The sequence below is a fragment of the Rutidosis leptorrhynchoides genome, chromosome 1 (assembly GCF_046630445.1).
Source record: "Rutidosis leptorrhynchoides isolate AG116_Rl617_1_P2 chromosome 1, CSIRO_AGI_Rlap_v1, whole genome shotgun sequence".
Lineage (NCBI taxonomy): Eukaryota > Viridiplantae > Streptophyta > Magnoliopsida > Asterales > Asteraceae > Rutidosis > Rutidosis leptorrhynchoides.
Window position 1 is genome coordinate 435,180,929 of NC_092333.1, and position 16,726 is coordinate 435,197,654.

Below are 16,726 nucleotides of genomic sequence, written 5' to 3' on the forward strand. Positions count from 1 at the left end.
AGTTGTAATGAAGAAACTACGACTAAAATAAGATTGTGTATCCGAAGCTAGTTTAGCTACGAAAATATTTGGAGAAAAAGTAAATTAATCATATCTTTTCTAATTAATATGATATATGATATTTTATATATAATTACTTATGATTTGATTTTATATATTTCAGGACCACCAGTAAACAACACGAGAAGATTAATCATAAGACCTCATGATTGTACGCAACACGTCATTTGACAACACGGTACTTTATGTACGCAACACGTCATTTGACAACATGGTACCATGGGTCGAGATTAATTCTGATCAATACGAATACGATGGGGTCTTTATTTATTTTATTTAAGCAACTAATTGTGGACCACTAACATCGGACTGCTAACTACGGACTAAGAAAATATTAAAAGTATTAAAAGTATATATATATGTAACGATTACTTAAAAAAAAATATGTTGATATATTATATATATGGTTAGGTTCGTGATATCTATCGGAGACCAAGTCGAATTAAATACCTTCAAGGCAAAAGTGAGTTTCATTTGCTCCCTTTTTAATTGCTTTTGCAATATATATTTTTGGGCTGAGAATACATGCGCTGCTTTTATACATGTTTACAAAATAGACACAAGTACTTAAAAATATATTCTACGTTGAGTTGTACCACTGGCATATTTCCCTGTAGCTTGGTAACTACTATTTACATGGGTATTGTAAACGCGAATCCTGTTGATAGATCTATCGGGCCTGACAACCCCAACCGGACTGGACGACCAGTATTCAACGGTTGCACAGTACTTCGTTTTGGTGACTACACTTGGTACGGTGTAGTGAGATTTCATAATAAAGGGAATATGCGATGTTGATTAAATGTTAAGTATGGTTACCAAGTGCTCAACCACTTAGAATGCTTTACATACACTTGCGAGTGTATTATGTTTATGATTTTGAAATCTTGTGGTCTATTAACTAATTGAAATGATTGTTACGATAAACCTATGAACTCACCAACCTTTTGGTTGACACTTTAAAGCATGTTTATTCTCAGGTACGAATTAAGTCTTCCGCTGTGCATTTGCTCAATATAAGGACATTACTTGGAGCCGATCATCGTAATGGGACCAAATGTTGATGACTTCGTTCAGGTGGATTAGGACGGGTCCTTTCAGTTGGTATCAGAGCGGTGGTCGTAGCGAACCAGGTCTTGCATTAGTGTGTCTAACTAGTAGTTGTTAGGATGCATTAATGAGTCTGGACTTCGACCGTGTCTACATGTCAAAAGTTTTGCTTATCATTTCTAGTCGTAAATCATCTGCTTATCATCCTTAGGAAATTATCTGCTTATCATTCAAAAGTCTAGACACGTTTTACTACATTTACTGCATTGATAGTTTATAGACGAATTCTTATCTTAGCATATCTGTTATTGCGAACTTTGACTGATATCTTTTCAAAGATTTTCCGTAATTTACGGGATTTTGGTATTATATATACATATGTAAATTATGTATTGAAGAGCACCAAATCTAACTCCTATAATCTATTCCATACCAAAAATTCATTTTCCCCATTATACAAGATGGATTCCGCATCTAGTTCGAATTCTTCAGATTTCGACAGTTATGCCGATATGGATTTCCATTCGGGCTCCGAAAGCAGCGTCACCGGAATGGATCAACCAATTTCCCATCATCTATTCTGGATGAATTGGGGATGGGTTCGTAATATACTAACTCACTGGAGACAAGAAGAAGGTGATCCATTCCATCCACCAAATTGCCCTCTTGGCGATGAACCTGAAGCACTTACCGGTGAACCTATTCGAAACACCATTTTCTCTCTCATTTCTAGAGTATCTCGTCACGATTATATACTATCCCATATTACAAATCTTGTTCATTCGCTCGCTCCAACCGCCAACCATCCCGGTGTACTAGCAGAAGTTAACGAACTTCGCGCTCGCGTGACGGCTTTGGAGAACATGGTGCGAAGGTTGCAAACACCAGCAACAGCACCAGCAGCATAATCAGCACCACCATCAATAACATCAACAATACCATCATCACCACAAACAAACAACATCCGCATCACACGTCTCGACATCATAATCTGTCCCACAAACATCAACATCATACGCACCATATATACCAAGGAGTACCAACAATAATGAACGATGAAGTATTGATCCATAACTTCATTGATATTCTGCGAAGAATATGTGGTTTCAAAAAGTTTTAGAGATTTCTTATTCTAGCTCAAACCGAAAAGCAAATGAGATTAATATCATATTAACTCATTAAATTCATGATTTCATCTGAAGAAAATATATATGTATATATGTTTTCATAAAGATTGTAATTAAAAGTTCTTTTGTAGAAAATATTAATGGTGAAATTTTTTTTTAACGGGTAGGTAATACCCGAGGAATAATTAGATTTCATCTTAATAAGTTACATTGTACATTCGTCGAAGCTGATTCAACAGTCATTTACTATCCTACTTACAACCACCGATATACATATCCGTTCACCGCAGAATAACCATTTTCATTCAATTTCATATTTGGATTTTGACTTCCCAGAATCCAACAAGTGGCATATGAAGAAAACATATGACAAAATAAAATCTGTTAGAAACAAACAAATTAACTATGAAAAATTTTGTTAAGAATCCACGCTAACTGTTCCAGCTAATTGTTCCTAGCTAACTGATTACATTTTATTTATCGTAGTTTATTTATCGCAATTTAATTATCACACTTTTATTTATCTTCATTTAATTTCTGTAATTATTTTACGCACTTTAAATATCGGGACACGTATACAATGTTTTGACATATCATATCGACGCATCTATATATATTATTTGGAATCACCATAGACACCCTATATGCAGTAATGATCGAGTTCTCTATACAGGGTTGAGGTTGATTCTACAATAATAAATATAGTTTGAGTTGCGATCGAGTCTGAGAGGTATACGGGTCACGACACGTATTAATTAATTCGTATATTATATATTAAACTATATATGAATTATTGGACTGTTACTGTGGACTATCGACTGTGGACTAATGACATTGGACAATTAAAATGAATTAAAATATTGATTATAACATATGAAACTAAACATTTCTTCAAGATTGCCACTTGATTTCATCTTAAACCTCATTGTATCTCGGCGATTACAATCAGCGTTCAAATCTATCATGATTCTTAAAAACACCTCAATCGAGAGGATAAACCAACCGCACTTCATCTATGGAAGAAAAGATTGATGCATATAGTTATGCACCTGAAAAACCCTCGGAAACTGAGTAAACGTTTGACACGTATCTGTTCTAGTTCCTTTGACATTGTTATTACCGAAGATCGTTTTGTAATCCCTTTCCAAAGTAGCTAATTTTGTCACAGCTCCAGCAAGTCAACTCCGACTTTTCATCCGAAACAACTTTATAATAACCGCGATATATATGCGTACTCTTTATTGTTACTGGGGAACCTTTTATATTCCATAATATTACCATCAGTGATTAATCATTCTAAAAACACAATTCTCCTAAAACTACCTCGGTTTGATAACCGATGACCCAGATCAGTTAACTTTGAAAATGCTGATGGAGCAGCATGTTGTAGATGATCTTACTGGCCAAAAGTTTGATGATAAAGAAAGGAGTGTTAGGAACGCTCGATAGAAAATTTAGTACCGAAAAGCTGATTATGTGAAACTATGAAGAAAGCCGTGGACAAATCACAAAGAATAAGTTTGCCTTCAAAGAATCCAAATGATTCCGTGCCTGCTAAAATCGTTAGCAAATATCTTATTTCTCATTCTAAACCTTCACAGACAAATCTTCTTCATCATCCATTGATATTAGAAATTCTAAGATATTCTCGTATGTTCTATTATAAATATCCTCCATATTTCTGGCGATATTTTCACAACTATTCTTATCTGAGATCATTTATCTCCCCGTAATATCTGCAACATAAAAGAAACTGTGTTAGTTTCTAAATTCTGAAACCTTCGAGTTTAAAATATGAATATTTTGAAGTAGTGTTGGGAACTGAAGCATGGATTAGTATAATATAATGACACTTGATCAACGTCATTATATTACAGTAAGTCATGCTGAGTTTCTAATGAAGCATGATGATTCACAGTACCGTCATCATGTGCCATTTACATGACTCTTACATTCTATCTAATCTCTAAACATATCAAGAGAATATTTTTCTGGATGACTCGGTCTTCTCCAAGGTATTCTGGTAATTTAACAAATCAAAATCGTTCTATTACCATTTTCTTCTTAGAGCATTAGCTATGTTCATTCTGAATTTCATATCTACGAATTCTGGACCATTACTCACTTGACTCGAAGTCGGGAAGAGAAAACGAAAGCATGAAGCTCCGAAAAATAATGAAGAATATAAACTCCGATAATAACCCCGAAATTACAAACCGTGTATATCGATGCAGATAGCAATATAGAGACACGGGAGAATTAGAAACACTATAAATACAAGAGTATAGTAGAAGTACATAGATTCTTCTGGTGGTAGATGAAAAAGAAGAATGACAGATATAAAAGTTAGGAGTATATCAAGAATCAGGACTGGATGGAGCATATTGATGAATGCTTTAAAGTAAGAATCAAGGGAGAAAGAATAGAAGGTGTGAGTCGTGGAAAATAAGGAAACGAAGGGGTGAATTTATAGTGAAATATCCGACAGAGCAATCGAAACAGATTATTGCATATAATCAAAGAAGATCCTGATTTCCTTAATCACCAAAGAATCAAATCTTATTACGTAAGATTCTCTTTAAATCCCTTAAATCCCGAAAATCAATCATAACTACGTCATCGGTTAAGACGAATATATTTTACTCATCTCACTCTTTTACGATAGTCTCATTTATATTCTTCGCATAATCGAATCGTTTAATCTACATTACTCAATGATGATAAAACTCCATTATCACCTTATATTTGTCATGAAAACCTTTTTATTGTTATCCATAACAACCTCTATCAAATTTCGGGGACGAAATTTCTTTAACGGGTAGGTACTGTAATGACCCGGAATTTTCCGACCAAATTATACTTATGAGATTAATATTTACATAAATTAAACCATACCAACATGATAAGCAATCCAAATTGTTGAGACTTGTGTTTTTGAAAAGAGTTTTATACAACGTTTGACCGTCCAATATGACCGATGATATCACGAACTATATAACATACGATAATTATACGTTTGTGTATATATATGTATTTATATATATTTAACATGATCTAAGGATGGTTTAACATCTCATTGTGTACTAATGACAATGATTTATAAGTATATTTTGAAACTACTAACTTAAGTTTTCAAAACGATAACTATACGTAACATTCTTTGATATATATACTTATAATCTATAATGCTTATACATGTATCGTATATATAATGTATTTAATCACTTTTTAAGGACTTAAATACATAAAAAAATATAAGTATATTCACAAAAGATAGCTATATTTGAATTCTCGTTCCGTTTCCTCAAGATTTCTATACGTATATATAGGGTATATGTACCTGTATCATACCCAGCTTCTATACGTATTTACTATTGGTATATACACATCAAATCAACATCCTAATCAACACTATTACTGCCCTAGATATGAGGTAACTAGAATTTGTCAAGTAGTATAAATTATTAGTAAGAAAACAAAATTAGGAATCATTTTCTTTCTTTATAAACTAAAAATGTTTTTATAAATGAACACCATTTATTCACTCCATTTTCTCATACCTACACCCTCATTTCTCTCTCAAAATACTCCTAACTTCATACTTGATCATCTCCAAGCATTTTCCCCATCATTTAGCTTCAATTACAAGCCTTAAACACCATAAGAAAACTCTTTCAAGAACATATCAAAATAATCACCCATTTGAAGAAGTTTACTTCCAACCTTTTGATCTAACTCCACCACTCTTTGATTCCAAGATTATTTCTTATCTTTTGCAGTAACTTTGTCCAAGTAACTTGAGGTAGTAACCTTGTTCATAATCTTATTCAATTCATATTCATATAGCTATCTTATTTTGTGGTATAAAATTTTAACAACAAGAACATAGTTTGAATGATTTCAAACTTGTTCGTAAACTAAATAGATCCTTCTAACTTGACTTTTAAAATACTTCAAGACCTGTAATATATCATAATGATATACTAACCTAACAAGATATAACTTGGTTTTACAAAGAACATCTTAAAAACTGAATCTACGTCGTCGGAGTGCAACCGGGGGCTGTTTTGGGTTGGAGAATTAAAAACCATCTTGAACTTTGAATTGGAAGTTCATGTTCTGGAAAAATGATATTTCTTATAAAAATGTTAACACATAAAAATTTCATGGTTTAACTCAAAGTGTAAGTATTTTTAGAAAAATGATCATTAAATGTTGTTTTTATGATGGAAAATGATCACTTTCATAAGTTTCACCAAAGTTTGACCTATAATCTATGATTTCGAATACAAACTAAGGTATTTTTAGTTCATATTCTTAAAATTTGACTCGATCTAAGGAAGTGGCAAGTTGAACCAACAAAAACGGAGTTGTAATGAAGAAACTACGAGTAAAACAAGATTGGGTATCCGAAGCTAGTTTAGCTACGAAAATATTTGGAGAAAAAGTAAATTAATCATATCTTTTCTAATTAATATGATATATGATATTTTATATATAATTACTTATGATTTGATTTTATATATTTCAGGACCACCCGTAAACAACACGAGAAGATTAATTATAAGACCTCATGATTGTACGCAACACGTCATTTGACAACACGGTACTTTATGTACGCAACACGTCATTTGACAACATGGTACCATGGGTCGAGATTAATTCTGATCAATACGAATACGATGGGGTCTTTATTTATTTTATTTAAGCAACTAATTGTGGACCACTAACATCGGACTGCTAACTACGGACTAAGAAAATATTAAAAGTATTAAAAGTATATATATATGTAACGATTACTTAAAAAAAATATGTTGATATATTATATATATGATTAGGTTCGTGATATCTATCGGAGACCAAGTCGAATTAAATACCTTCAAGGCAAAAGTGAGTTTCATTTGCTCCCTTTTTAATTGCTTTTGCAATATATATTTTTGGGCTAAGAATACATGCGCTGCTTTTATACATGTTTACAAAATAGACACAAGTACTTAAAAATATATTCTACGTTGAGTTGTACCACTGGCATATTTCCCTGTAGCTTGGTAACTACTATTTACATGGGTATTGTAAACGCGAATCCTGTTGATAGATTTATCGGGCCTGACAACCCCAACCGGACTGGACGACCAGTATTCAACGGTTGCACGGTACTTCGTTTTAGTGACTACACTTGGTACGGTGTAGTGAGATTTCTTAATAAAGGGAATATGCGACGTTGATTAAATGTTAAGTATGGTTACCAAGTGCTCAACCACTTAGAATGCTTTACATACACTTGCGAGTGTATTATGTTTATGATTATGAAATCTTGTGGTCTATTAACATATTGAAATGATTGTTATGATAAACCTATGAACTCACCAACCTTTTGGTTGACACTTTAAAGCATGTTTATTCTCAGGTACGAATTAAGTCTTCCGCTGTGCATTTGCTCAATATAAGGACATTACTTGGAGCCGATCATCGTAATGGGACCAAATGTTGATGACTTCATCCAGGTGGATTAGGACGGGTCCTTTCACATTGTCCTTGTTAGGAGAAACAATGAGGATCGACCTATTAAAGTTTTCGATCTAGCGCATGGTCCGGTTTCGACCAAACGATACAATCACCATTCATACGGTTGACATCTGCCTTGGTGCATGTGACCTACGTATGAATTTTTATGTTCATGTAGGATTTCACATTCAAAATTATGAACATGTTTTGAAAGTTCAAGACTTTCACCTCTAACAGTACCTCACCGTGAAATGATGGGTAATGAAATGGTACAGCTTAAGAGGTATACGTACCAAGTGAAACGGTTGGAAGACTTTACTTCCTAGTTGCCTACTTCCCACATGACAAGCTTTTCTGCTTGTTTTAAGAAAGGTAGGAAGTAGATACTACCCTTCCGATAAATCCCAAAAACCTTTGGGTGCCATAGCTTTTGGCTATGGGTTGTGTTGTCTAAGCAAACACAAGCACGTAGCTATTGTTCCTAAAAAGAACAACACTGGTCAAGCTCAAGGCTCCTCTTCCCATCACACCATTAGATGATATAATAATAAAATGGTATAGTTTCGGAAGTCTGCTATACCAAGTAACCAAAAGTTTTTGATCTGGCACGTGATTCGGTCACAGTCACGCTATGCAATCACCGCTCTCTCAAGGTTTACACCCGTTTTGGTACAGGTGACCTACTATTGAGTTCCCCGAACTCGTAGGATTTCATGTCCAAGAAAATGAACACTTGGAACAATTTTGGCTTCTTTGAAATCACAAAATATGACATAAAATACCAAGCCAAATCAAAACCAATTTTCATAACAAATGTTTTGGCCGAATTTTCAATTGTTTTCTACTTTTTTATTTTATTTTTAAACTAAATTTTTGAATTTTTTTATATTTTTCCCTAATTTTTCAATTTTTTGTTTTCGACCAAAACCTGTGAAACTGTCAAGTCTTTTTATATCAAAACTAATATGACGATGACTCAATTAACAACCAACCCGAGAGATTTTACATCCCCCACCCCACACTTGAGATCAAGTAATGTCCCCATCACTTGAGATCAAAAATAGATTAAAATCGAAAGGGTTATGTGAGAAAGAAAATATAAAAACTTATCGAGCTTAACCACTGATCGTGGAATGCCAGTGACAGATGGCGCTGAACTGACTGCCAGCATAAGAACATCATCCATTCCCGATCATCACACCAATATCATCAATCATGTAGTTTTGCTGAACTTAATGCCAGACTTGAAAATTCGTTTCACCAACAAACCTATTAAAAAAAAACTACGTAAACCAGACAAGGTGGCATCACCCGATGCCGAAACGCCTTGCCCTAAAATAAGTTTTCAAAGTACAGAAGTAGAATACATAATTATCCAAATACAGACCAAAGGAAAAGAAATAGCTTTAAACAAATTACAACAACATCATGCGCAACGACAAATCATTCACTCGGCCATAAATCTCTGAAGGGGTCCCAAGCCACACCATAAGTGTCCTGGGAAGCCTGACATAGGTCATACAATGGATCCGGCCTCGGGGGAGTAACTGCTGTATAAACAGGGGTCGTAGTACGCGTCGGAATATAAGCCTCCGGTGTCTGACGCATCTGTCTCTATATCTGCCGCTGATGAATCTCCCACTGATTATGAGCCTGAATCCCCATCACATTATACTCAACCCTATCAACTCGCTCACCCAAGCAACCAACCTCCATTCCAAACTGTCCCAACACTGTGTTAATCGACCCATAACTATTCCGATGCCAATCCATCAAATCCTCATTATGCTTTCGCTGTTCCTCCTACATCCTCTGATTATGCTCCACCTGAGCATCATACGCTGACCGACTATCCCGAAACTCCAAATGCATCCCATCTACACTGTTAACCAAAGATCCCAACTTTCTTCACTAAGTGCCCACGTACCCGGTACATTTGCAGCAATCGAACTACCTGCCTTATAAGTTGATCGACTAGCACCACGCCCGCGACCACGACCAGCATCATCACCTTGTTGTTGTTGTTGTTGTTGTTGTTGTTGTTGTTGTTGTTGTTGTTGTTGTTGTTGCTGCTGCTGCTGCTGCTGTTGTTGCTGCTGCTGCTGCTGCTGTTGCTGTTGCTGTTGCTGCTGCTGCTGCTGCTGTTGTTGTTGTTGTTGTTGTTGTTGTTGTTGTTGTTGTTGTTGTTGTTGTTGTTGTTGTTGTTGTTGTTGTTGTTGTTGTTGTTGTTGTTGTTGTTGTTGTTGTTGTTGTTGTTGTTGTTGTTGTTGTTGTTCATCAACCCATAACACCCAATCTCCTTGACTTCTCTTAATAAATTCGGCCCTTGAGAAAATTAAAAGATTAGTAGGCATCTCCTCAATATCCAACCTGTTACACCTACTAGTAGGAACCGAAAATGCCCGAGCAATTCGAGTAACCAAATGCCCACCTAACAAAGCGCGTTTCATGCGCTTATCCGTACCAACTTCCTGCAACCAAACTCCTACCATACAAGGAACATCAATTCGTTCTCGCAATTTAATTTTTTATAGAATCCAAAGATCCCTTCGCTGAACTTTATTCGCATTCCCACGTGCCATGAACATATGCGAAATCATTTTGAAAATAATACGGTCCTCCGGTAATCGAAACATTGACCCAACACTTCTACTCGCACTAAAAGCACCCGCGGTGTCCTAAGTCACAGTTGGCCAATACTCACTCTCACTAAAACCTTCTTGCCCAAACACCTTACACTGTATCAAAAACCACTTCAAATCATTGTCTTTCAACTCGGGATACAAATCCAATGCCCGAGCTAACCCAATCTTACTCATGCCTCTAACCAGTCCGCCTAACCTAAACGTCAAGAAATCCTCCTCGGTCGGAGAAGCTCGTTGTCGAAAAGTGACCGTCGAAAAGAACTCTAAAGTCAACTGCTCATAGATATCCTCACGGATTTCAAACAACTTCTCATATGGCCTCAACTCTTGACCCGCATATGTTAACCACAAATAACCACGCAACCTTCTCGCAATATTATTACCCAACACCGTAAGTTGCGTCCAATCTAAATAAAATGTTCTCTCAATCGGACGTGCGCTGATTATCGTGAATCGTTCCTCAAAGTCCTCATCATTAACAATCTGTGACAACCAAAGTTTCGGATTGTTTGGTGGTTGTCGTGGTTGTTCCGGGTTGCCTCTCGTTCTCTACACACATGAAACAAATAAAGAAAATAAAACACCAAACTTAAAAGTTAGTGTTAGTCAAAATAATAAGCACCAAATACCATCACAACCAAACCATGTTGCATGTTAATCCACCTTAATAACAATCACCAAGTCACAAGTAACACATGTAAAATATGCCAAGACCTCAAATCTAACGCACATCACATTGTCTTTTAAAACATAGCAACATACCAACGTTACTCACATAACATCACAACCAAAATATGACAAACATGACTACACATAACTCTCTTTAATATCCACAAACTAGAAAAGTTCATCATGTTTACTAACTTTAACCAATTCAAATTACTACTAACCAAAATACTCATCACAACTCAAAAACACATGTTATATTCTCTCTAGCATGGCATCATACACAAATAAACCCAATATAGCACAAATCATTCAAACCAACACGACCCGCCCATATGAACACAACCCCACACTAGCTCAAAAACCCATCAACAATTCAAGAGCAAGAACAATTAAAGCAATTAACTCTTCCACCACATATAAATTCGAATCTTCAAACACACAACCCTAGATTCAAGTGAAACTTCTAAAATCACAAAATTAATCATGAATTCAAAGCATACAATCACAATCTAACAAAACCCATTGCCAATTAGAACACAAAACCCCAATTAAACAAACCCCACACTAATTCATCATGTAAATCAAAGATTAAGCAAATAATTACACATAATTACATGAGATTAGCAAGGGAGAAAACAAATTCGGACCTTAGTGGGAGCCATTCTTGCAAGATTTGGAAGTAATTGAACAAGAAATTGAAGTTATGGAAATTAAGGTTTTTAGATCTAGGAGTTTGAAGGTGTAAGAAAGTTAGATAGAATGGAAAGAATGAAAGGGTTTGGTGTAAAAAGGCTGGTACCCGTCGCCTAATTTTGTATGGTTGAGAGTAATGGGTTTTTTTATTTATTTATTAAAAGTCAGACAGCCCACCAGTTAATCGGAGCGGCATTCTATGTTGGGGCGCGGCGCTCAAAATTGGTGCGCGGCGCTCAGTTTAACTAAAAATTGATGTCGAGCGTTTTGAAACATCTGAAACATCAGATACGTACATACTGAGCGGCGCTCAAAGGCTTGGAGCGACACTCCAAGCACTGTTAACCCATAATTTCGAAATTTTAAGCAATTTAACACCAATCCTCATCCTAAAAACCCACAAATGACCAAAACAAAAAGCCAAGCAAGATCACATAGCACATATCATCAAACAAACACAAAAAAACACAAACTCTACAACAATGTGAAGTTTATTACCGAGTCATTCACACGACACGTCCCCAACTTCAAGTGACGTTAGGATCGAGTTCAACGTGAACCCCGTCATCAATCTCAAATGGACCATCGAAATATTTCTTAACTCGATGTTCGTTAACCTTAAAGGTAGTACCACTCGCATTTTTCAACTCAATCGTACCATGTGGATACACCTTAACAACCTCAAATGGTCCCGTCCATCGGGACTTAAGTTTTCCCGGTAAAAGCTTCAATCTAGAGTTAAACAAAAGCACTCGATCGCCCTCATTAAACTCTTTCAGACCCTTTAACCTTCTATCATGCCATTGTTTGGTTTTCTCCTTATAAATCAACGAATTTTCATACGCATCAAGGCGTAATTTACCAAGCTCATTCAATTGCCCCGCCCTTAGGCGTCCGGCTTCATTTAAATCCAAATTGCACTTTTTAAGTGCCCACATCGCCTTATGCTCAAACTCTAACGGGAGATGGCACGCTTTTCCATATACCAACCGATAAGGAGTGGTACCAATCGGTGTTTTATAGGAGGTTCGAAATGCCCACAAAGCTTCATCTAGCTTATTCGCCCACTCCTTCGGATTTGACCCCACAGTTTTCTCAAGAATTCCTTTAAGAGTTCGATTGGTATTCTCAACTTTCCGCTCGTTTGGGGATGGTACGAAGTAGAAACTTTATGGAGAACTCCATATCGCTTCAATACCTTCTCCATTTGGGCGTTATAAAAATGAGTACCCCTATCGCTAATTAATGCTTTAGGAGTTCCAAATCGAGAGAATAAACGCTGAAGGAAAGAAATCACAACTCGTGCATCGTTTGTGACTAAAGCTTGCGCTTCGGCCCACTTACACATGTAGTCAATGGCAACGGGTATGTAACTATAATTATGAGATTTCGAAAATGGCCCCATAAAGTCAATTCCCTAAACGTCAAATACTTCGCATACTTGGATGCTTTGTTGAGGCATCTCATCCCTTTGGTGACTTTACCGGTCCTTTGACAAGAATCGCACGATTTACAAATCAGGTAGGCATCTTTGAAGATTGTCGGCCAAAAGAAAGCGGCATCATAGACTTTACGCTCCGTGATTTGGGGTCCAAAATGCCCACCGGTAGGCCCACTATGGCACTCGGTTTGCTAAATGTAATCCCCCACAATATTCACATCCAACCTTCATACCTTGAATATCCTTATCCAACTTCTCTAAATGCCTACCAAATTTATCTAACTTAGCATTTATAGACCCATAATCGTCATAAGCACCAGTGGTTTAGGTCCTCTTTACAGAAGCTGAATGGGATAACTCATGATCTTGATGCCACTCGTGAGTGTAGGCAGCTTGCTTTTCAATAATCTCTAACGCTTCCTCTTCTGTCTTATCCATCAAAGTACCTCCTGCTACTTGATCAATACTCTGGCGAGTTGGTATGTCATAACCTCTGTAGAAAATCTGAACCTTTTGTAAATTATTCAACCCGTGTTGCGGACACGAGCGTAACATATTAGCATAACAGTCTCAAGCATCAAATAATGTCTCACTGCTCTTTAACCTAAATTGTGAAATTTCTGCTTGAAGTCTAGCAGCTCGAGACGCAGGGAAAAACTTTGATAAAAACTTATCCACCAACCCATCCCAAGAGGTAAACGTACCCTCGGGTTGCTTATCTAACCATCCCTTAGCTTCTTCCTTAAGAGTCCAGAGAAAAAGCCTTGTCTTGATCGAAGTATCAGCAACCTCATTCAGCTTAAATAAGTTGAAAACATCATTGAAAACACGGAGATGCTCGTTAGCATCCTCTCTATCCTTGCCATGAAATTGGCAATCAGAAGAAATCAAACTCAGAATTGGTCCTGTGATTTGGAAAGGTCGAGTGATGTTTGGTTGAGTAATCGAATTTCCTTGACCAGCTCGGGTGGCCTTCAACTTTTCCAGCCATAGTCTGAGGTGAGGTGGTTGATCAGCCATCTCTTCAGTCTCAAAAATATCTGATGAAACGTAAGTGTCTTCCTCTTCGTTGATTTCAGGTGGTGTATTGGGCACCACAATCTCAGAACTACTACCCAAATGAATTATATTATCACTCGAAGAAACGGGTGAATACACTATAGATTGTTGCTCTTGACTTAACGCTCTAAATAACTTCTTTCGGGTTCGTCAAATGGTTGAAGAATCGGAGAATCTGAAGAACGTGTATGTGGCATACACTACCTGCTATCTTGCAAAACACAAATGATTAAATGATTAAACGCATTAACTCAAGAAATAACTAAGATCTAAGAAAAATAAGAATAAACTACAATTAAACTAAACTAAGAACAATTAGATAACAATCTTAATTTCCGACACAACTGTCCCCTGCAGCGGCGCCAAAAACTTGATGTATAAAATCTAGTATATAAATTATCTCTGGAAAATGCCGGTTTAAAAGATTACTACACACTAACGGGCAGTGTACCCAATCATGTAATAGTATAAAGTTGGTAATTCCAAAATCGTTCCATAGACAGTTTAAAGTGAGAATTAAGATTGCAGCTAATGAAAATAAACTAAGTTAATCTATTAAAATTGAAAGTACGAGATGATTGGTTTGTGGCTATTAAACGATTAGCCAAATCAAGGATAGATCAAAAGTAAAAGACAATATTTTTAGTTTTTAAGTTTAAATAAATTAAATTGCAGACTCAACAAAAAATAAAGATAATTGAATTCAATAGATAAAATAATGTTCACCTAGATCTCCTATTCGCAGTGTCGGATGATTTGTTATTAAGCACTAGTTCAATTTATCAATACATACAACTACAGAGTCGGTTTACCCAGAGTTCTCTTTTAGCAAACACGTCAAACTAGGATTTATTGGCTTAGGGTTCCCTTTCACCAAAGACCTCTTTCGTTTGTGACTTAGTAATTAACTAATTATAAGATTAAGATTTAATTGGTTACGCGTTCGCTCCACACAATTCACCCCTATTTTGTTCAATCTATGTTACCCGGTTTACCCCCTTGGTCCAGTAAGCACCCAATTGATTAAGACAAATCAATTGGAAATTAATTCACTAAATTGAAACAGGGTTCCCTTTGTTCAAACAAGATCACTAATCAATCCAAGTAACAAATATCAAATCCCATAAGAATGGTTCTTAATCAAAACTCATAATTATCATGTATTAATCAAACTAAACGTTTAAGTATCATCCAAACACATACGAATATTCAATCTAGACAAACATTAAAGAACTTAGCCAACAATCATGGCTAAAACCAAAATCTCAATCAAAATAATAGAAGAATTCATTGTTTGAAACAAAGAGATTAACCTAATAGATGATTGAATATTGAACGATGAATGAATCGAAGCACGTTCCCGTAATGATTGAAGTATTAGAATGATCTTGGGATTCCCCAAAAATCACCTTTTTCGTCAAAAAGCTGCTGCAATTCGTCTGGGAATAGAATATCATAATTAGGGTAAAAGACTTAAGCAAAACAAGATACCAATTGTTAAGGTTTGATGGAATGCTCGTAGAGGACTCGAGTTCACCTGGGAGCATGAAGATCAGATGAAGAAGAAATACCCGCATCTATTTCCAGAAGATTCGTCAACACCTTCAACAGCTTAAAATTTCGGGACGAAATTTATTTAACGGGTAGGTACTGTAGTGACCCGAACTTTTCCATGTTTATATATATTAATTGAGATTGATATTTAAATGATTAAATGTTTCCAACATGTTAAGCAATCAAACTTGTTAAGACTTGATTAATTGAAATATGTTTCATATAGACAATGACCACCCAAGTTGACCGGTGATTCACGAACGTTAAAACTTGTAAAAACTATATGATGACATATATATGGATATATATATAGTTAACATGATACTATGATAAGTAAACATATCATTAAGTATATTAACAATGAACTACATATGTAAAAACAAGACTACTAACTTAATGATTTTTAAACGAGACATATATGTAACGATTATCGTTGTAAAGACATTTAATGTATATATATCATATTAAGAGATATTAATACATGATAATATCATGATAATATAATAATTTAAAATCTCATTTGATATTATAAACATTGGGTTAACAACATTTAACAAGATCGTTAACCTAAAGGTTTCAAAACAACACTTACATGTAATGACTAACGATGACTTAACGACTCAGTTAAAATGTATATACATGTAGTGTTTTAATATGTATTTATACACTTTTGAAAGACTTCAATACACTTATCAAAATACTTCTACTTAACAAAAATTCTTACAATTACATCCTCGTTCAGTTTCATCAACAATTCTACTCGTATGCACCCGTATTAGTACTCGTACAATACACAGCTTTTAGATGTTTGTACTATTGGTATATACACTCCAATGATCAGCTCTTAGCAGCCCATGTGAGTCACCTAACACATGTGGGAACCATCATTTGGCAACTAGTATGAAATATCTCATAAAATTACA